We start from the raw sequence: 22740 nt of genomic DNA on the forward strand, positions 1-22740 counted from the left end.
CTCTCCGAAGGCAGCAGAAGCCACCACCACCCCTCTGCTCTGTGCGGGGGCAGAAGCAGCGGGGTAGGACAGAGGCTGTAACGTCTCCCTGCCCAGTGTCAGAAGAGCACAGAGAGCGCACCTGTGAACGGTTGACAGTCTCCGTTCAGTCCTGCAGCAGCAGCAGGGTGCTGGGAGCTGGCTCTGATCCTTCCCTCCTTGGCTCCCTGGTGACAGCCTGTCATTGACACACCCATGGTATTTGGTAAAAGCGCTTGGAAAACTTGTTAAAAATGCTTAACTAAAACACATCTAAAGGACTTCAGTTTGCATGTGAACAAGCCCCAAGCCCACACAATTCACATTCCTAACAATATCAATATGAGTAATTAATAAAAAATATAAACCAATTAGAGAAAACTCCAAGTGCAGAAAATCAGTGTAAAGATATTTCCAAAATAGACTTATCAGTGACACCAGGTGGGAACATCAGGCTGACTACAACAGTAGTGACATACACATCTGGACCCAGAGCTGACACTTCATGCACACAGGTAACAACTGGAGGTCTACATGTTGTCTAACACTGCCAGTAACCACAGGAGAGGTGAGAGTGACCCTCCTTTTCCCTAGTAGCCACTGCCTGATCCCCACTGGCTGAGTTATGCACTAGACTAGATCCTGTCTTAGCACCATGCACAGCGGTGGGAATAGAATATAATTATCCACATTGCAGCTAATATAAACTAATGATCCATTCTGCAGCTCTTCAAAGTTTTTCTCCCATTCACAGTAAAGTGCAGTTTCCATATCCTACTGAATTTACCTGCTCCAGAGTAAACATCGGTTGGCTGTATTTCCCCTTCGCGCTAGGGACCTGGAAGTGACGTGAGTGAAGGCGGAAGTGCAGTTCCTGCCCATGACAGCCAGGTAAAGAGGTACTTTGTCCCCACTTAAACAAGTTTGTTGTCCACTCGCGGGCTCGCTGTGCTCGCCACGCTTCGGGCATGATGGTTCGCTATGCTCGCCACATGGTTATATTCCCCCTCTATGCCCACTTGGATGGCAGGGAATGACGCTAGACCCTGGCTGATGACATCAGGGTCCTCTCGGTGAAGGACATTTAGACATTACCAGTAAAACATCTCAGCAGACACAAGCTCCTTTCATCAGCTCCTCGATTCTTCCCTGATTGGTTGAGGGACTCGGCTGATTGGGCACCACTGCTTTCTGGGAGTTGTAGTTTTTAAACTTTACTCAGCACCGACTGCAGAGTGACCTTATAACTACAATTCCCAGAATCCTCCGGGAACTGCATTGCTCTCTCGACTTTCTTTTACATTAAACAACTTTATAAACTATAGTTGTCATTGTCAATCACAAAATGACACATTTTGTCTAGAAGTATCTGTACTAGTGTGTGTCTTTGAGTTTGCCGAAGTGTGAGAGTGCTAGGTAAGTAACCTATGGCTTTTCATCTTATATGATATTACAGGATCCAGTCTGCCTGAACAGCTGGAGAGACCAGTGTAATACAGACATCCCCACCTCTGCTCTGTGTGTCATATACTGTATGTACATCCCCATCTCTGTATATACTAAACAAACATTCCCTACTGTGTGCATAATAAAATACATATCTTCCACTTAATGTGTATGCTACTAATGGATCTCTCTTCCTCCCCGGTGAGAGCCTGTTACTGACACACCCCCAGACAGGGAGCGCAGCTCCAATCACAGCACAGACTGAATGAGGATAAGGGGAGGGCACACAGCCTGCTCAATGCATGATGCGGACTCGCGGAGGAGAGACGAGAGAGTTGATCAAGGACGGACTGTGCTAGGGGAGGCAATCGCTCCAATCGCCCCCCTGGATCCGCCACTGATGTGTAATGTGGTGTAATGTGAATCAGGGGTAGAATGTGCGGTGTAATGTGGATAAAATTGCGCAACTTGTGAGTAATACTTCATGTGGGTGTCTATATGTGTTTTTTTCCTGTGGGTATACATTGTGTGTTTTTTTCATGTGTGTGTGTACCTGTGGTTTTGTTTTTTTATGTGGAGCCCATGGGCCCCATTTCACAATGAGCACTCGCTAAAGGGGTTATGTCCTCCTTTCAGTATTTAACAAACAGCACTAAGCTTGGCTTATCACTGTTTGTCAATGTACCGCTACGAGCGATACAGTCCCCATTGCACATACCCACATTTCGTCCATATTTAATAGGGCCCAGGGGCCCCCACAGAACTTAATCTGGTCCTGCATCCACATACCTGCTAGGTGGTCTGGAATATGTGAACTGTAAGGGGTTCTGAGGACCGGGCTGAGAAACACTGACTTAAATTATTCCAGCTTTGGAGAAATCTGGTAAATATAAAACTGAGATAGACAGTATTTCTGTTTAGCAAATGACATGGTCAGGTACAGTAGAGACTGCCACTGTTCCACTCAGGTTAGGCTTTTATATGAGTATTTGCAGTGTCTGGGAACGTCACCCACTAACTGAAGACAACAGCAGGTGAGTATCAGTTTCATGTAAGAACATTGTCTAAACCAAAATGTACACTATAGGATTATGCCTACAGAGACTTGCCTTTGTGTGAGCGAGCAAACTCACATGTTTTATACCACAGATGTCAATGATAAGTCTGTCTATATTTAAAGTCACAGACAGGTTTTCCTGCTATTGATGGACAAAAGCAATAATATGTAATATGTATCTATTTACAAGTAGTTGGGTGCTGTTTTATATTTGCTTTACAATACTCCATTAGATGCACATAATGTAAAATTCTCTTTAGTGAAATGTAATTCATACGTGTTCACTCAATATTTATTTTTTGTGACCACTACTAAATCATGTCAGAGAATAATTGAACATTGCACAGAAGTCTATTGACATTCCTACGTACAGTTATTCAGCTTTTGTACTTTCCAGTATTGTTACCTGGAGATAACATTGTGCACCTGTGTTTTTATCTTTAGCTACTGTATTACTATGTAAATCTGATGAAAAACTTTTTCTCAGGAAGTAAATGGTAGACTGACAGGTTTATGAGGTCACAGCATACCTCAATAGCATTTACACAAGCAAAACGAATCAAAAAGCAAATATGCACCAAAAAGTTAATATTGCACATATCTTGTGATCGCAAAGCCTAATCGCTGAATGCTTGAATCTTTGGCCACACATGTGTATCAGGGCCACAACTAGGGGGGAGGGGGCTAAGGGGGGCATGTGACCCGGGTGCAGGACTTGTAGGGGTGCTGGGGGGAGGCTAGGTTGCTGCTCTTGTGGGTTTGGAGCCGCATCCCGGCCTGTAGAGGCACAGAGACACCGTCAGCCTAATGTGGTGCCGGTTGCAAGCCAATCACTGCTCGTGGACTGGCAGCCAAACAGCAGAGGCTGCCGGTCCGTGAGCTCCAATTGGTTCGCGAGCAGCGCCACATTACTATGATGGCAGTACTGTCAGCGTGTGGCAGCCCCATCCCGCGCCACCCCAAGCTCACCCACTGCATGACCATGGCAGGTAAGAGAAGGGAGATGGGGCCTTACTGTGGCTTAATGTAAAAGAGGCCTTGCTGTGGCATAATGTGTAAGGAGCCTTACTATGGCATAATGTAAAGGGGGCCTTACTGTGGCATAATGTAAAGGGGGACTTACTGTGGCATAATATAAAGGGGGCCTTACTGTGGCATAATGTAAAGGGGGTCTTACTGTGGCATAATGTAAAAGGGGCCTTACTGTGGCATAAGGTAAAAGGGGCCTTACTGTGGCATAATGTGTAAGGGGCATTACTGTGGCATAATGTATATGAGCATTACTGGGCTTAATGAATAAGGGGCATTACTGTGGCTTAATGTATAAGGGGCATAATGTGTTGTAAGGGGCACTACTGTGTCACAAAAACACACACCCTTTTTGTCCTCTATGTTGTATTTTTTAGGGGGGGCCAAATTATGACCTTGCCCCAGGTGACAAAAATCCTAGTCTTGGCCCTGATGGCCTGATCAATTTAACAATAATCTTGTAGCTCAGCACTTTAACCAGCAAAGGGATCAGGACACTATAGGCCTGATTCAGAGCCGCTCGTAAGCGGCCGCTCGTTCGCTCCAAGTGTTGTTTCCCCAACTGAGCATGCGTACGGATCGTAATACGCATGCGCGAACCAGTCAGTGCGGCCGAAAATCGTTTGTTCGCTAAATAGCGAATGCCTGCTATTTTGAGTGACAGAATGAGGCGTATGTGGGTGGTAACAGGGGAAGGTGCTTGAAAACGGGGAGTGGAGATCCGAACGCAGGCGTGCTTAAAGGTCAAAACGGGCGTTTTAAGGGTGTGCATAATTAATACAGCAGCGTCATTGACCACGTCACTGGGTTATTTTATAGCCAGAACTGCTCGCAAGATTGTGGTAGCAAAAACCGACCACAAGAATAGCGAGCAGTTCATACACTGGTCGATGTACTCGATTAATCTAATAAATTGCGGACATGACGTAGGATGCGAGCGGCCAGGGGGCGTATTTTTTCCAAAAACGACCGCAAGTTTTGTTCGCTCGTTCAGACCTTGAGGCGTGAACAGACCGCAAAGAGCGAACGGTTCATTTGAATAGCCACCCCTATTTTCAGGACGAACGACCGCAAATAGCGTCCGGCTCTGAATCAGGCCCTATGTGTCTATTCTTGTATCATTTTGGCAACACTTCCACTGTCAATAAAAGCCACAGGCAATAGTTAGCAGCAAAGTTCCGCTAATGAGAAAGTATCCTCACTGCAGGCGTCCCAGTGTGAGAATAATATCCCCACTTGTATGTAAACTTAGTTTGTATGCAATGAAATTGATAAACCTTGTATAGCGTGTCCACGTTATTGTCCGTCCTGGCTCTGCTGGTGTTTGGCTGTGTGAAGCCGCCGCCAGAGGAGTTGCAGGCTGCTGTGTGCGGAATAGCAGTGAGCTGTGTGATGTAAGCGGTCAGATGATCAGGAGACTCGCCGGAAGGTTGCAATGCATGCACAATCAGTGGTAGTGTGGGGACCTCGTCTGCCTGACAAGTTTTTCTCAGCGGGTGATGGCTAAACTGCTATTCACCATCCTGTGATTGCAATCCATTTTTACATTTTTATTTTTATTTTGATTCCTCATTTATTGTATCTAATTGTTATATGTTCATTATTGTTTGATATGTGATATATTCAATAAATTTTATAATTTACACAAGCCTCTTGTTTATCGACAGATAGCAAACCTACTTTTTTATTATATATACACTGTGTTATTTACAGTGCTTAGCGCAGTAAACTTTGTTTCATTGATTTTTTCTAGCAGAGATTGTGATCTCTAGGGTTCTAACTAAACCCATATTATTTGCAGCAAGCACTGAGTTGCAATTTAACTACAAACTAGTGCCAGGTTCCTACAGTGATTACACTGCAGGTGATATTGCTTTTCTTCTTTCAGCAAAGGGATCAGTCTACATGTCAGGACCACAATATGTGTGACAAGGTGACCAAAACCAATATGTCCAATATCTCATCTAACTTAACGCCCTAATCTTCTGGCATCATTACATTTACATGGCTAGTATTCTGGATACAGTGTCAACAATACTAAATTGGAAGCACCAGCGTTCCATCTCTCCCCTCCTACAGGGAAACTCGTAGAACTTTTCTTTGATTATTTGTGGCTCCCACTGACTATTAAATATTGCATATTTGGGAATTCCTATTAAAAAGACCTATGACCAACTGTTTAAGTCCAACTACACTCTTTTACAGCCTGTTAACGAGGACCTGGCTAGGTGGACTCCCCTCTGTATTTCACGGTTTGAATGTATTAACTCTATAAAAATGAACATTTTGCCCAGACTGCTCAACTTGTTCCAAACATTAATTGCTGTACCAACCCCCTTTCTCCAAACTATTCAGTCACTCTGTGGTACATGGGAAGGCACCAAGGAACTGTAGAGTTTGATTTTCTTAATCTACTGTTAATGGAGGCCAGGACCTACCCATCTTTGAAAGATACTACCATGCTACACAGTTAAGGGGGAAGAAAGTACTGCGCTAGGTTCTAGCCTACACGTATAATAACATACAATAAAAGTGAATACAATGCCAAGTAAACTTTAGTACTGTATCTCAATAGACAAAACATGAGACTATAGCGAAATAGTAATAAGTAAAATACTTTATCTCATATATAGATAACATTAGATACAAATATTAGTACATGTAACACATTAAACATGGAAAAAATACTTTCCCCAGAGACAGGTATAAAGAGAAAAGAAGATAAACCAGTACAACATCGCTTCTGCTGAAGTTACAGCTCTGTGCTGAGCTCCCAGGGGAGTTCTTAACAGCCTTTTCTCCAACAACTACTATCCAAAGAATTTGGAGCATGGAGTTCAGTTACGGCGCGGTCATTCCGTGAACCCCGGTCAGCGGCATCCCACGTGTTCAGCTAGACTTGCCACCAGACGTCTCTCACCTGCCCGACTCGCTCTAGATCTAAGTGAGGGAAGCGGCTAACCCCTAATTGCCATTGAGGAAAGGGGACATACACTGTGCCGCTGCAGGAATCAACATATGAATTACAGGTGACTGTACAAACAGGGATTGCTGGGGTCGGGGAGTTTATCACAATTTACGACAGATTTACATGCTGGACACGGATTAACATACCTGGGCTGGGATGCCAACACAGAGTTTAATTAAATACACCATAGGAACTTGGATTTTTTACTTTCTGTATGAGCGATTTAATGTGCATAAAAGAACAGACTATTTTTTATTATATGCATGAATCCAATACTGATTTTCTGAGCAATCGATCTTTTAAAATTTAAATTACAATAGTATTGTTTATATGTATCTTTTCTCTGGTTTATCTTCTTTTCTCTTTACATCTGTCTCTGGGGAAAGTATTTTTTCCATGTTTAATGTGTTACATGTACTAATATTTGTATCTAATGTTATCTACGTATGAGCTAAAGTATTTTACTTATTACTATTTCACTACAGTCTCACGTTTTCTCTATTACTAAAGTTTACTTGGCATTGTATTCTATTTTATTGTATGTTATTATACATGTAGGCTAGAACCTAGCGCAGTACTTTCTTCCCCCTTTTCTTCATAGGATTTGTCCTTCATTGTTGTTGCACAAACTTTGTGTACTTGCTGCTGGTAACCTAAAGCCGATTAAATTTATATACAATTAGCGCTGGGACATTGGTAGTTTTCTACCTATGAAGTGTTAATTGATGCTACACAGTTAAGCCACAATGGGGTAGATGTATGAAGCCCAGAAACGGTATCAGCGCACGTTATGTGCGCTGATACCGCTTCTCCCCGATGTATGATCGGGGGTCTGGGCGGGAAATGACAGGGGCGCTATGCGCCCGTCATTATCGGCGCTGCTATCTACAAGATAGCAGCGCTGATCTGATCGCCTGGGCTATGTACGAACAGTCAGATCGTCTGACCGTTCGGCCGGCTGTAGCTGTCGTTATCGACAGCTACAGCCTGGCGCTGCCCTATCTCCACAGCAGGGACAGCGCTGTCCCTGCTGCGGTGGCTACCGGCTCCAGGGCTCAACGCAGGGATCTCGCGAGACTTGTGAGATCCCGCGCATGCTCAGTGGAGCCGGCCGGGAAGAGACACAGCGCATCAGCACTAAGCTGATGCGCTGCTGTCTCTAGCGGGTAGTGCCAGAGGGGGGAGTTAACGCTCTCCCTCTCCGGCCGATGAGATGTTTATACATCTCATCGGTAGTGCTTCCTGCTTCGCCTCGGTAAAGAGGCGAAGCGGGAAGCATTATAGCGGCACGGTAAGTGCCGCTATAATACATCTATCCCATTGTGTCATGGCATGTGAACTCAGGATGCAAAAAAATGGGTGGACATTGAGAGTGATTCCTTGGGGATCAGTAGATTGGGTTCCTCCATTGGCTTCCCCCACACTGAGACCAACCATGGTACATATGGTTCTCTGTATCCGGTTCACATTGGCTGTATGGGAGACTGACCAAACGCTTGGATTTGTCAATCTACCTGTCCACTTTGACACCTATTGACAACACACTAATTTCCCTCTGGGATGTGTGTGACCATATATGCGGCCCTTGGTTGCAGCAGGGATCACTAGATTATTATTATTATAATTTATTTATATGGCGCCACAAGTGTTCCGCAGCGCCTTACAAAGTACATAAACAAATAAGTAACCAGCGACTTACACTACAATATAATACAATACAAAGCAGGACATGGACGAGGATAAAAAACATTGCTATATTAGCGACCTTTACACCCACATAAGCAGCCAAGTGTTAGTTGCCTTAGTGGATAGTAAGAGATAAATGAAAATACAGTAGGGAGAAGCACAAGAGGGTAGAGGGCCCTGCTCGAAAGAGCTTACATTCTAAAATGGAGGGGCAGACAAACGGGTGACACAGATGGGATAGGCGGGGAGGAAGGAAGATGTAGCAGCAAGTTAGGATTTTCACATATCATTGGGGATTTTGGGCCTGATTCAGACCCGGACGCTATTGCGGCCGCTCGCTGGCTAAAAGGGGCCGGCTATTTAAATCGTGCTCGCACTGCGTCGCGTAAAGCCACCGCACTATGCGCTCGCACCTGTATAAAGACGCTCCTTTGCCACTTGCAACACACGTCATCTCCGGCAGTTGTAGGATTAATCAGGAGCCATCGGAGCTGCTCGCAGCGCTTGTGGTAGCCTTTTCCCACCACAACATTGCGAGCAGTTCAGGCCAAAATACAACCCAGTCACGTGTGTAATGACGCTACTTTACTAATTATGCACACCCATTAAATGCCGTTCTGACGGTCAGGCACGCCTGCGTTCGCCCATCCACACCCCCATTTACAAGCACCTTCCCCTGTTACCACCCGCAAACGGCACTATCTGTCACTCAAAATAGTGGCCTGACTGCGGGCTACTGGCGAGCACTTTCCCATCGCATTGCGACTCATACGCGTGCGCAGATTGTGTAAAATCACTCAATGCGAGCGAGCGCAGCATAGCGTCCAGGTCTGAATCAGGCCCTTTGCTCCTAACATATTAGCAGACCTGTGTGAGAAATTTACCAGCCAGACTACACTTTCAGTATTTTCAAGTCACCAGCTTTATTTATTCATTAAGTAAATTGCCTAAACTCAGATCACTCAATCTTTTTGAACGCTTGGGCACTAGGGGTGCCATTTATATTATTTAATCCATGATAGACACCCCACCCACTGATGCAATGGAAGCATTTAAACTTGCTTGGGAGAGGGATCTAGGGATATGTCTGGAATAGGAGGAGTGGTTGCTCATTCAATGAGTGGCTAAGGCCTCTATTAATACTAGTATCAGGGAAAATGCATTTAAGATTTATTCTCGCTGGTAGTTGGTCCCTACAAAACTACATTCCATATACCCATTGTCATCTGACCTTTTTTGGGGACCTTCTTTACACATATGGTGGGAGTGTCCATACATCTCTGAATTCAGGGATATGGTCGTGACCCTGATAATAGAACAATCAATGGTTCACACCCTAAGGATCCGCTACCTGTCCAGCTTTGTAAACCGCAGAGTGGGGTCTCCAAATAATGCAACAAACTTTTGGGCATGTTTGTAACGCAGCTTAGCTCATTATCGCCATGAATTGGAAACAACATGCCATGGCCTCACTCCCTGCTCTTGTCATTAAAGTATGGTATATGGCTTCCATGTAGTATATAACAGATCTCCACGACAAAGTCACAGCGCATCATGAGGTCTGCGAGCCCTGGTTTACCCAGAACACCCGAAAATTGCTTGGGCACTATAAGGAGATTTCCAGGGAGGACTCTGCTATGCTATTCCATGTAAGGGAGGCCCCTGATATAGCCGCCCTTCTTAATTATGTAACCTGAGACTCTGTTTTGCCTACAACTCACCCTCACACCTTTCTCATAATGGTATCGAGACCCTTTGCAGCAGTACTTATTAATAGTTAATATTGTTACAGACTGTTTTTCTAACAGACTCTGGGCCTGATTCAGCAGTGCACTGCATATGCCGGACCCGTACTGTGCATGTGTAGCAGGGGTCTGCCATCCGCACGTGATTGACAGTCTGCTGTTATTTCTGGGCAGGGAGGAGGTGGCAATGGCCCTCGTTCCACAAAATGGAGGCGTGTTGCTGTCGTCGGGGGAAATGACGAGGTGAGGATCTTCGTAGACTGACATAGATTTCCTGGCCTCTTTTGAGCATCTGTGACGGCCAGCTTGCATGACCCCAGGGGTCACTTAGCTGGCCAATGGAATCACAGATGAGCCGATGCTCGGATCAATAATGCATGCAGGAGGAGTGACGCCTCCTGCTGCATTACCATACGACTGCTATCTCAGCTGGGTCCAGGGGGGCCCCGCACCGCACACCCTGCACCCATAGTATTACTTACCTCTCCAGAGTCCCACATCGGCGCGGGGGTCCGGCGCTGTAAAAACGACTGGAAAATGGCCACCGTAGCCATTTTCCCGTCGTTTGCGCATGCACAGTAGAGGAAAAATGGCTGCTGCGCATACTCTATAGACTCTGGGTGCACTCTATGACCTGCGCATACTCTATAAACTCTGGGAGTACTCTAGTGTCCAGAGTCTATAACTCTGGCACTGGCCGCGCACACCTCAGTGTGCTGCCAGCCTCCGGATGGAGAGGAGGGGGCCCGTGTCGGAGACTGCACACGGACTCCCTCCTCTCTAGAAATGCCCCTGATACCTCAGATCTATCCTGATTTCTGTGGGACAATCACGTTCATCCCGATTTTTAAGAATTTGGTATTTTCTAGTATGCAGGTAACTCCAATGCATACAGTAAATTATGGTGACCATGCATATACACTGACTTACAGAAGTATTCAATCCCCTAAAAGGTCAACAGAGTTGTCTGTATTACAAATGGCACACAGATTGCCCCACACAGTATTTTTATCGTGAACCAGAAGGCTTTTAAAGTGAATTTTCAAATTCATAATTTGTCTCGTGGGTAAATTTACTAAGATTCGAGTTGGTCGAGATGACAATCTCGGGTGAGTTTAGGCATGTTTTTCATCTCGCAAATTTACTAAAGACAAACTCGGGTGAGTTTGGGAGATAGTTCTCTCTTCTCACTCGTAAAGCTCGGGTGAGATCGCAAACTCGAAACAACTCACCATCGGGCAAACTCGGAATTACTTTTCATGAGAAAGATGCAACTCGGAATTTACCAAGAATTGAGATTTCAATTTTGGGTGAGATTTAAGCAAACTCGCAGAGAAATTGAAGTTTCAAACACTTCACCTCCTGAGCTGCGAGTTTTGCAGAAACATACACAAATTAGTGTGATTTGTGTATGTTTCTGCATGTGTACCTATTTTAAAGTGGTTTTATATGAAAAAAAAAGACGTAGGGTCCCCCCCAAAAGCATAACCAGCCCCGGACTGATCAGCCAATCCTGGTTCCTAAAATTACGGGGAACAAAACGAGTAGGGTGCCCCCGTAATTTAGGAACCAGCACCTGACCGCAGGGCCAGTGCTGGTTTTAAATATAGGGGAAAAAAATTCATAGGGGTCCCCTATACTTAAAACCAGCACTGGACCCAAACCGACCGAGGTGTAATGCCACAGCCAGGAGACCCTATCACCAGGGCTCCAGGGCCAAAGCATTAACACCCAAACTTGGTTAGCCCAAGCCGGGGATCTCAGGGGAGGTGGGGACCTCCCAAGAAGTGATCCCCCCTCTCCCGAAACCCCAGGCTTATGCTGAAGCCCGGGGCTCTTCCCCACACCCCTGGAGCGGTGGGTACGGGGGTAATAATGTTTTGAATAGTTCTAAACCGTAGCTAGGGTAGTGTGGCCGGTGCCATCGCACAGGGCACCACAGGTCAGGGAGCGCTGTTTGGGCCTGTCAAATTTCTGTTTATTATCATTCTTGCTTGTAGCTTCCTCTTTTTTCATCCCCAGCATCTCCTGGCCTCTCCTATCTCTTCCCTGGCCCTTCCCCATGAAGCCATGGCCCTTTTTTGGGTGCATTATGTCCCTTTGAAAAATGAGGGGGGCGCCAATGCTCTTCCTGGCACAGGGTACCAAAAAGTCTAGTTATGGCTCTGGTTCTAAACTATTGTATTTTACAGTGGAACTACAGGTGCCAGCATGCCTGCCCTTTTGCACTTGTGGAACTATAGGTGCCAGCATGCCTGCCCTTTTGCACTTGTGGAACTACAAGTGCCAGCAGGTGGCCAGCACTTGTACCTCCACTGTAAAAAAAAATTAAAAAAAGACAGTACACCACACCATCTAAGTAAAACTTTATTACACACCTACCTACCTCACACATACTTACCTGTGCCAGCTGGTTGGTCCATTTGGAGTACCTCGAATAAAGATCCTATACTCACCTACATCCTCGTGCTGCTTTCCGTAGCATCCAGGGGTCTTGGCAACATACCAAACTGAGTAACCGAACCCATACGGACAAGTATTGGTATGTGTAGGCACACCTACCAATACTTTGCGATGCCAGCTGACGGGCCTCCTCGAGAAATCCCATGGCCCACCAGCCAATCAGAGGCCGCTTTAATGTAGCGGCCACTCATTGGCTGGGACCCACGTGTAACCAGCAAATGAGCGGCCGCTATATGGGGGGTCCCCACCTCCCATGAAATTCCTGGCTTGGGATGACTGGCTTGGGGTGTGAATGCTTTGGTCCTGGAGCCCCGATGATAGGGTCTCCTGGCTGTGGCATTACACCCCGGTCGGTTTGGGTCCAGTGCTGGTTTTAAATATGGGGGAACCCCTACGCATATTTTCCTCCCTATATTTAAAACCAGCACTGGCCCTGCAGCCAGGTGCTGGTTCCCAAATTACAGGGGAAATGACTTGTTTTGTACCCCATCATTTTAGGAACCAGGATTGGCTGAGCAGTCCGGGACTAGTTATGCTTTTGGGGGGGGACTCTATGTAATTTTTTTTTTTACATTTAACCCGTTTTTTACAGGTACAACACACAAGCAGCCTTCACATATCTCACTGATATGTGCAGGTTGCTTGATTGGCAGAGTTGTGCAGAGAGAAAACACTGCAATCTCGTGTGAGTAATCTCATCTAAATTTGCTACTCGGGGGATAAATCTTGATCAGCTTCACCATCGGCCATCTTGCTTTCAGCTAAACTCACTTCTTCGTAAATTTGCGAGTTTAAAAACTGGAAAATCACCCGAGTTTTGGTGAGGCAAATCGAGTTTAAAAAATAACAAACGCGATCAGACTCAATTCTTAGTAAATTTACCCCATAGACTTTAAAAAAAAATGCTTGCCAACCCCTGTGTAGTGGAAGTTCCATGTTTACAAAGATGAAAAATATTTCCCTAACAATTGGTTTTCTATTAGCATCTACCTGTGAATCATTAAAAAAGGTAAATTTTTAATAACTTTGCAGTGACCACCATATAATGCAGAGAGCACCGCAGTGACCTCCATACAATAAAGAGAACATCACAGTGACCACCATATAATTCAGAAAGCATTGCATTGACCGCCATATAATACAGAGAGTCTTCAGTGCCCACCATATAATGCAGAGAGTGTCGCAGTGGTCACCATATAAGGCAGAAAGCATTGCAGTGACCATCATATAATGAAGAGAGCATCATATTAACCGCCATATTATGCAGAGAACATAATGGTGACCACCATATATAACAGATAACATTGCAGTGGCCATCCATATAATGCAGAGAACATTGCAGTGACCCAGCTAAAATGTGTGATAAAGGCATAGATTCTGACATTCTGGCTGCCCTTTTCCGGGAGGGGGCGGCCAGATCTTCAAAACCGGGGGGCGTGGCCAGCATTTGTAGGTGGAGCAGGGCGTGGCCACACAATTGCGTAATTTTGGCCCCACCCCTGCTGCACAATGCTGAGATTTACGGCACTGCAGTAGGGGGCGGGGCTAAAATTATGCAATTCGGCATGAATCGCATCACCGGCCCCCCGCTGCGGGTGATTCTCATACAACTGCGGGGGGGAGAGGGGCAGGAGGGGTCGGCGCTGCCGGGAGGCTTGCCTGCCTTTCCAGGGGGCCAGGAGCAGCACCCGATATTCGGGAGGCTACCGGCCAAATCGGGAGGGTAGGCAAGTATGGATAAAGGTTTCCAACCAACCTAAACAATCTGCAGCAATAATGGGCAAAGATCAATCCCAACCAGTGTTCAAACCTGGTAGAAACTTATCCCAACATACATAAAGCTACTATTTTAGCAAAATGTTGCTCTTCCAAATACTTATGCAAGCATAATTTCCAGTTTTTATGAATTTATTAATTTTAAAAATATGCAGAAAAAATAATGAATTATGAGTTTGAAAACGTACATATGCAAGCCACTGTATATGTTATAGGGTATGCGGATATGTAATATGCAAGCCACTGTATATGTTATAGGGTATGCGGATATGTAATATGCAAGCCACTGTATATGTTATAGGGGTATATGTTTATGATGCCGGCGGTCGTAATGCCGACCGCCAGCATCTAGACTACAGAATCCAGGCGAGGGTTAACTAAAATACGCCAGGAGACGGGCGCCTGGCATCCCGATCGAAGGGATGCCGAGCGCGGACAGCCGCGGGGTGGGGCGGGTTAGGTTTAGGGTTCCCGGGGAGGACTTAGGGTTAGGCACCCCCCCCAGGAGGTTAGGGTTAGGCTAGGGGGAGGGAGGGCTAGGGTTAGGCACCCCTGGGGGAAGGTTAGGGTTAGGCACCCCCTCGGGGGACTTGGGTTTAGGCGGTGGGGAAAGGGGGGGTTAGGTTTAGGCACTTACAGGGGGGGATTAGGTGTAGGCACAGGGGGGGAGGTTGGGGTTAGGCACCCTAAAGGAGGGTTAGGGTTACGGGGTAGAGTTAGGTTAGTTTATACTTACCTTCTAGATGATCGGGATTTCCTTCCATGTCGGGCTGGAGCTGCCGGGATTTGAACCGCCAGCAATGTGGCCAGCGGTCTTTCATACCTAATCCGTTATAGGGTATACGGATATATAATATGCAAGCCACTGTATATGTTATAGGGTATGCGGATTTGTAGTAGTCACTGTTTTAGCCTACGTGTACACAAAATGTATGTTTGTATTTACTTTTGTGGCATGCCAAGTATTTTCTAGTTGTTCTTTGTACCTTTACTGTGTGCATTGTTATCGGCTTACATGTTAAGGTGAGAAGCTTGGCTGGCCTTTGTATGGATCTGTCTAGCAGGTGTATTTCTGTTGCTATGGCTTCCTTGTGGAGGTAACAATTATAGTTAGCTCACTTTCACTGAGATGTAAGTAAAGCTGGAAGTGACCTGCAAACAAAGTGTACAGTAGCATCACAAAGAAAGTGTGTTGCTGTTACTTTACAATTGGCAGCAATACAACAACATCAAAGATCTCTGCTGGAAAGTCTTCTGCTGCTGTGAAGCTCTGAGGCACATTTCTACAACTGTACAAAGGTAAAGTCCTTTCCACTTTATTGTGGGGCATAACCATAGAAGGTAATATTAAGTATCACCCACTACAGTGTATTAGAGAGGTAGGCAAAGCTGCATGGAAACAGGTATTTGCTCAAAACCTTTCAATGCAGGGAGCTGATTTGTGTACAGTTTCTGTACCACATTAATATATTGTGATTAATGTCACTACCTGCAAAAGAAAACTTAGTTAAAAAACGAAGAACACCATTTCTTAAGAAATTCTGCATCTATTTGATATGTCACATTTGATATGTCACCTCAATTAAAAAATTAGAGTTAAATCAAAGATGGCCACCATACTGGTGACATACACCACCCATTAGCCTCCGCCACCCATTTGCCTGCTCCCCGGCCGTACTGTGCTGCTGTAACCCTGTGGCTGCCAGCTAGGAGACTCTTTCTGAGTAGCAGGAGCTAACGGAAAATTGCTGCCACCATAGAAGGCTATTGAAAGATGGCAACCGTCGACCAATGGGGAGCCAGGGTTTCTTTTCCCAGGAACCCAAGGGGCTGGAGAGAGAAAATTATTGGAGGATAGAAAAGTAATAGGTGAGTAAGGGGCATTACTGTGTCATAATGTGGATGAGGCACTACTGTGTGACAAAGTGAATAAAGGAAACTAGTGTGTGGCATAAAGTGAATAAGGGAAACTAATGTGTGGCATAAAGTGAATAAGGGATACTAATGTGTGGCATAAAGTGAATAAAGGATACTACTGTGTGGCATAATGTGCAATAAGGGTACTGCTGTGTGATGTAATGTGAATAAGGGGCCCTACTGTGTGGCATAATGTGTATAAGGGGCATTACTCTGTGGCATTGTGGGTACTACTGTGTGGCATAATGTGACATGTGGCCATGCCTCATTTTTGGATGCGCACATACACTACCTCTAAAAAAAAACATTTCTATTTGAAACACTGAAGGTAACATAAGTTCTGGTGAGGGGTTGGAACTGGGACCACCAGTAAGTACCTGCCTGTATTTCTTAGCATCGAGGACACCATTAATCCTGACCAAATCCCTAACTCCATTTGCTGAAATGCAGCCTCAAATTTGCAAGGAACCTCCACCATGCTTCACTGTTGCCTGCAGACACTCATTACTGACAGCTCTCCAGCCGTTCTGTGATCAAACTGCCTTCTGTTACAGCCAAATATTTAAAATGTTTACTCATCAGTCTAGATTACCTGCTGCCATATTTCTGCACCTCAGTTCCTATGTTTTCGTGCATAGGTTAGTCGCTTGTTTCCACGTCGAAGGTATAGCTTTATGGCAGCAATTCTTCCATGAAAACCACTTCTGGCCAGACTTCTCCCAACAGTAGATGGTGTACCTGGGTCCCATTAGGGGCATAGGGAGGGCAGTTCCACTGGAGCATGAGCTCCAGGCACCAAAGTTGCCAGAGGGTGCCACGTGCTTCGCCTGCTGGCTGAAGTCACATTCCAGAAGCATCTATCAAATAGCCAACAGCCTGCTGGGTGCTGTGTTCGTGCATGTGACATCATGATGTTACATGAACTAGCGTATGTCACGCAGAAAGAGAGGAGCTGGGACACACTTGTGGGGAAAGAAAGAGAGAAAAATATATATATATATATATATATATATAACAATTTTGGTGATCAGTGCTAAACTGAGTGTCAGTCCATGAGTGCCTAAAAACTTTCTTTTGTCCCACAAAGAAAGGTACACTCCTTGTATATTTGAGTGGCAGCTTCAAAGTTTCCAGAGCCAAAATCACTCCCACAGTGGGCCGGCTTCTGACGGGAGGTGTTCCCGTGGGAACGCCCCCGTCAGGGAGGCACGCCCCCGGCACGCCTACCAAAGGGGGCGTGCTGTCAACATCGACAGCACGCCCCCTTTGATCAGACGCAACGAGCGAAGGACTTTCCTTCGCTCGTCGCGTCTGGCGCATGCGCACGACGGAGCTCCCTCCGTCGTGCGCATGCTCAGTCCAGAACATCGACCCACTTGCAAGCGGACAGCCGCTCGCGAGTGGGTCTGAATCAGGCCCATTGTTTTCTATTGGGCCAAAGGAAATACCTTTAAGAAGGGGCCAGGAGTGTAAAACCCGCAACAATGGATCCAATGCCAGGTGCCAGGTTGAACAACAAAGGGGACAATGGGCACTCTTGACGTGTTCCTCTAGACATTTTGATAGAGTCACCCAATAAACCATTAATTAAAAGTTTTATATGAGGAGAGTTATACAAATATTTAATCATATCAATAAAAGAGGAACCAAACTTTCTAATTTGTAAAATTACATATAAATAAGGCCACAGAACTTTGTCAAATGCCTTTTCGGTGTCTAGGCTTAACAGCACATTGGGTGAGTGATGGTGAACAGATGAAGAGTACAAATCCGGCACTGCCAGGTAGACATTTCGGACTATATGTCTACCATGGGTAAATCCAGTTTGATATGGCAACAAAAGGGAAGGAAGCATAGACTGTAAGCGGGTTGCAAAAATTTTGGATAAGATCTTATAGTCCTGATTTAGGAGGGTAATGGGTCTGTAAGAGGAAATAGATTCCAGTTCCTTATTAGGTTTTAACAATAGAATTGTGTATGCATCATTAAACGTGGGATATTGAATAGTCCCTTTTAGAATCTGTTGGAACACATGGGTAAGGGAAGGAATCATTTCTTCTTTTAAAATTTTATAAAAATTCCCATTAAACCCCTCGGGCCCTGGTGATTATTGATTCACAAACTATTAATGGCAAGTTTAACTTCTTTGTCTATCTCACCATTAAGAAGTTCCCTTTGTTCAGCAGATAATTCGGGCAGTTTAGCTTCTCTAAGAAAGGAATTTGATAATACAGAATCTATAGGGGAATCAGCATAAAGGCAAGCAAAATATGAATGAAAAATCCGAGATAATGTCAGCAGTTTTGGTTACAATCACATTAGTCGCTGAGTCCAATCATTTTGTAATAAACTGCTTTTTCTGCTGGTGCTTCGCCATGTATGCTAAAATCTTACCAGACTTACCACCATAACGGTAATAAGTGTTTTTGGTATAATCTAGCCTAATTTGAGCTTCCTTTAATAAAAAGGTTTCCAAATTCTGTTTATAGTTAAGAAAGATATATATTTTTATTAACAGTGGTTGAGAATCTAAGATATTGACGGTAGGCCTCCTTTAAGCTATACCGTAGAGACTGCAACTCCTTCACTCCTACACGGTTGCGTCTAGCTACATATGAAATTATATGCCCCCTCATTACTGCCTTTGAGGTCTCCCAAAAAAAAAAAGGGTCATCCCAGTGTTCTAGCTTATCATCTACATATTCCCTACATTTATTTTTTAATATGTTTGAAAATCATAATTTTGAGATAAAAATGAAGGGAAGCGCCAAAGGCGGGATGAGTACCATGTGTCAGTTCGAGACAAATGAAAGAGTATAGGGGCATGATCGGAGATAAAAACAGAGTCTATTGTTGCATCATTAAGTTAGGAGAACAAAGAATCTGCTATTAGAAAATAATCTATTCTTGTAAACACATCGTACACTCAAGATGAAATGAGAAATCTCTACAAAAGGATTATTCAGTCTCCACAAATCAACCACATCATGACGCGTACAGAAGAAATCTACAGTATACCATTTATACGGCTTTGAAATGTGATAGAAGGTTTAGCCAAGTGATCTAAGGGAGGATTAAGGAGACAATTAAAATCTCCCCCTATTAATCGATTTGGCGTATCGTGCTTCATTAGTAAGTTAGATATTTTCTTAAAGAAAGCTAAATTTGGGGCATTAGGGGCATAAATGGACTGAAAGACAAACCAGAAGAAACCAACCCTCCCTGTCCGCCACCACTTTATCAATCGTGTATTGAAGGTGCCTGCTAAATAGAATTGCTACTCCAGGCTTTTTCTATCAAAAGAAGCAGAAACACATTCCTAAATCCAGGCACTTTTAAGTGTAGCTTGTGGACCTCGTAACCAATGTGTTTCCTGCAATAAAACTATGTCGGGTGTATTGTTTAAGATGTGACAAAACCTTACGTCTTTTAATTGCAGAGTTCAAACCAGCCACATTCCATGATAAAAATATGATAGAATAAGAAGTCTCCTGTGTGACTATTCTTGTGTACCTAGGATGGGTTGTCATCCACTTCCAATTCTAGTAAAAGAAAAACTTGATATATTACCCAAATAATCGCAAGCCTACCCCATCCCATCAAGCAGGACAGGCATAGCAGCGAGAAGAGGGAGAAGGACCACAGGCAAATCAGATAAAGTAAAAAAAGGGAAAGAAAAAGAGAAGAATAGGAGTTTAGCAAGTAAGAAATACAAAATAGAAACAAATTGTGTCATCTAGAAATGATAACACATCTATGATAACCATTTAAACATTTGGTATGAATTCCTGGAATCTCATCCCAACGCAGGGGAGACAGCACTGAAAACCAGTAAACCAGTAATACAATGAAAGCATACAAGAATATATAACATAGTTTCATCCATTTGGAGGTTTATTTGTAAAAGAATTCTGAGTTGGAATATTGAAATGAGCTCTAGCTAGGTCAGGAGTGTCAAACAACATTGGCTTAACCTCAATAAATACCCTCAACTTGGCAGGGCAAAGAAAAGCAAATTTCATGTTCTGAGTGAAAAGGTAGTTACAAATTGGAGTGAATTCATTTCGCTGTATGGTCACATGAGCAGAAAAATCCTGAAATATTAACAATTTAAAGTTACATACTTCAAGAGTAAATTTTTTCCTGTATGCCATTAGCATATTTTCTTTATCTCGAAAATTAAGGAATTTAGCAATGACTGGTTGAGAATGTGACTGGGTAGAGTGAGTCTCAATCTGGACCAATACGATGTGCTCTCTCAATACTGTTTCTGAAGTAGTAGGAACATTAAGAATCTGGACCAATACGATGTGCTCTCTCAATACTGTTCCTGAAGTAGTAGGAACATTAAGAATCTGGACCAATACGATGTGCTCTCTCAGTACTGTTCCTGAAGTAGTAGGAACATTAAGAATCTGGACTATATCTACACTGAGGAGATCAAAGAGATCAGCGCCCGCAATAGATTCAGCGGTGCCTATGATTCGGAGGTTATTGCGCCTTTCTCTGTTTTCAAGATCATCAATGTTTGAGGTTAAGAATGTAATTTGTTAGGAATGGGAGTCATCAGAGTTTTGCAATGATAAAATCATGTCTTCTGCTGTGCTGATACGCTGCTCTGCTTCAGCCAATCGTTTAGAATGAGACTCCAGATGGGAGAGTACTGTGTTTAGAGTAGATTGCATTGCATCTAGTTATTTTTTCCAGATGGGGATGTAAAGGTGGAGGCTCTTAAGGAGACAGGGATGGTATAATTGGTGATGAGGAAAGATCCTGAGATACAGAGGAGGGTGATAAGCTTTGCTGAGAAGGATTCTTTATCTCTTCTGCTGAGGGAGTTTTAGATTGTGGATTTTTATTCCTGACCATGGTATCAGTTGAATTTTGTCTAAGAACCTGTCCATACTATGTACCAAATATCTAGCTAGAAACTTGATACCACCTCTAGATAACGTCTAAAAAATTATTACATTATCAATGTAATTCAAATTTAACAGTGGTGGAATTGATTAATACTTCAGTTGTAACAAGCAGTTAAATAATACAGTATGTAGTAAACAGCAATATACTTTCAGCAATAAACTTAAACAATTATTGCAGTATCAATATGTAGTCCAAGTGAATAAGTGATAATATGTGCAATAAGCACTAGGATGACAAATGAGAATAACTTTGGTACTAAAGCTGTAGATCAGGAAAGTTGCAAGTAATGAGCAATAAAGAACACTAAGTGGCAGACCTAAACCATAAATCTCAATCTAAGATCAAGTTAAATAATGTATTATAATGTCAAATTGCCTATAAATGTTACAATATAAACGTTCAAAGAGAGATTAATAGGCAATAATAAATGTTTATAGTGACATTTACTACTAAATATAGAAACTCAACCATATATGGTGGGAGGAAAACAATTGTATGTATAAGGGATTGAAAAATGCAAAGGTGTATCTAATCCTTGAAGTTCATTCCTAAACCTTGTCTATAGATCAGGAGAAATACAAGTAATAAACAATAAAGGACACTAGGTGGCAGACTGAGACCATAAATCCCAGTCTGAGAATATCAAAGTGAATAATGTACATAGTATAGTGCCAAATTACCTTTAGCTGATAGATTTGAAATACTCAGAGAAGGATTAAGAAGTAATGAGAAATGTATACAATAACATTCATCAGTAAGATATACTTAAAATTACCAAACAAGTAATTTGCAGTATAGAAACTAGATACTAATTAATATACCCTTGAATGGCATACAAAGAGAAATCAAACACCAATAATATATAGTGATAAAAAGACTATTGTATATATGAGAAATCAAACAAATTTGTAAGGGTATAAGAAATGAAGGGGAGGGGTAGGAAATGAATACAAGAGAATAAGTAAATAAGGAACAGGGAGGTTTTTTCCTGGTAAGGGCTAAATACCAGGTTTTGGGGAAAGTGTCCTCTGAAGGCTGACTCGACCACAGAGAATCATTAGTCCCTCAAGCAAGAAGAAAATGTCCCCCAGCAGGCACAGCAGCCACAGTATCAGTAAGGGAAGCATACACAAGGTCAGCCAGCCCCAAAGCCTCAAAAGATGACTGCTCTCCTCCAATTCATACAGGTACCGCCGGCTTCAGGAAACTGACCGCTCCTCCGAGTCCAGCAGCTTCACCAGGAAACAGGACACAGATAGCTCTACCGTCCGTAAAATGGAGCCCCTTGTCAGCGTCGTCACCGGGAGACAGGACACAGGCTATTCCACCATTGGCAATGCAGAGCCCCTCGTCGGCAGCGTTGGGATTCACCGGCGGCTTTAACGTCACCACCTTCCTCCACCACGAGCCTTCTGCCAGGAGTCTTAAGAGGGGAATACACCCGGGAGCCACAGAATCCGATCACCTGATAGAGGAAGCGCTAGGAGCCGCGGATTCACCGATCAAGCCGGGACACAGGAACTCCAAAAGTCTGAAATTCGGGGAATATAAGATGCTCCGTCCACTAATAAAGGCTTCACAGAATCCTAAAGTCCTTAGGAGTGTGGGTGGCTGATAATATTCAGGTTAGGAAATGTTTTAGAGGTCTGATGGATGCCGATTCCAGCCTGAGTGGAGGACTGTTGTAAAAAGCGGCCATGCGTGATGCTCCG

The 22740-nt window shown here is 44.0% G+C and overlaps 1 protein-coding gene across 2 annotated transcripts in view; it reads right to left on the bottom strand.

Annotated features, from left to right (window-relative positions):
• Positions 1–4907, bottom strand: part of LOC148506323 (EF-hand calcium-binding domain-containing protein 6-like) — a 192593-nt gene extending 187686 nt beyond the window's left edge. For both annotated transcript variants that reach the window (XM_088447002.1, XM_088447004.1), the window contains exon 1: positions 4828–4907. The gene's annotated coding sequence lies outside the window, so the exon portion shown is untranslated. The remainder of the gene's footprint in view (positions 1–4827) is intronic.
• Positions 4908–22740: the final 17833 nt, after the last annotated feature.

The sequence above is a fragment of the Taudactylus pleione genome, unplaced genomic scaffold, assembly GCF_031769625.1.
Source record: "Taudactylus pleione unplaced genomic scaffold, aTauple2 ptg000408l, whole genome shotgun sequence".
Classification (NCBI taxonomy): Eukaryota; Metazoa; Chordata; class Amphibia; order Anura; family Myobatrachidae; genus Taudactylus; species Taudactylus pleione.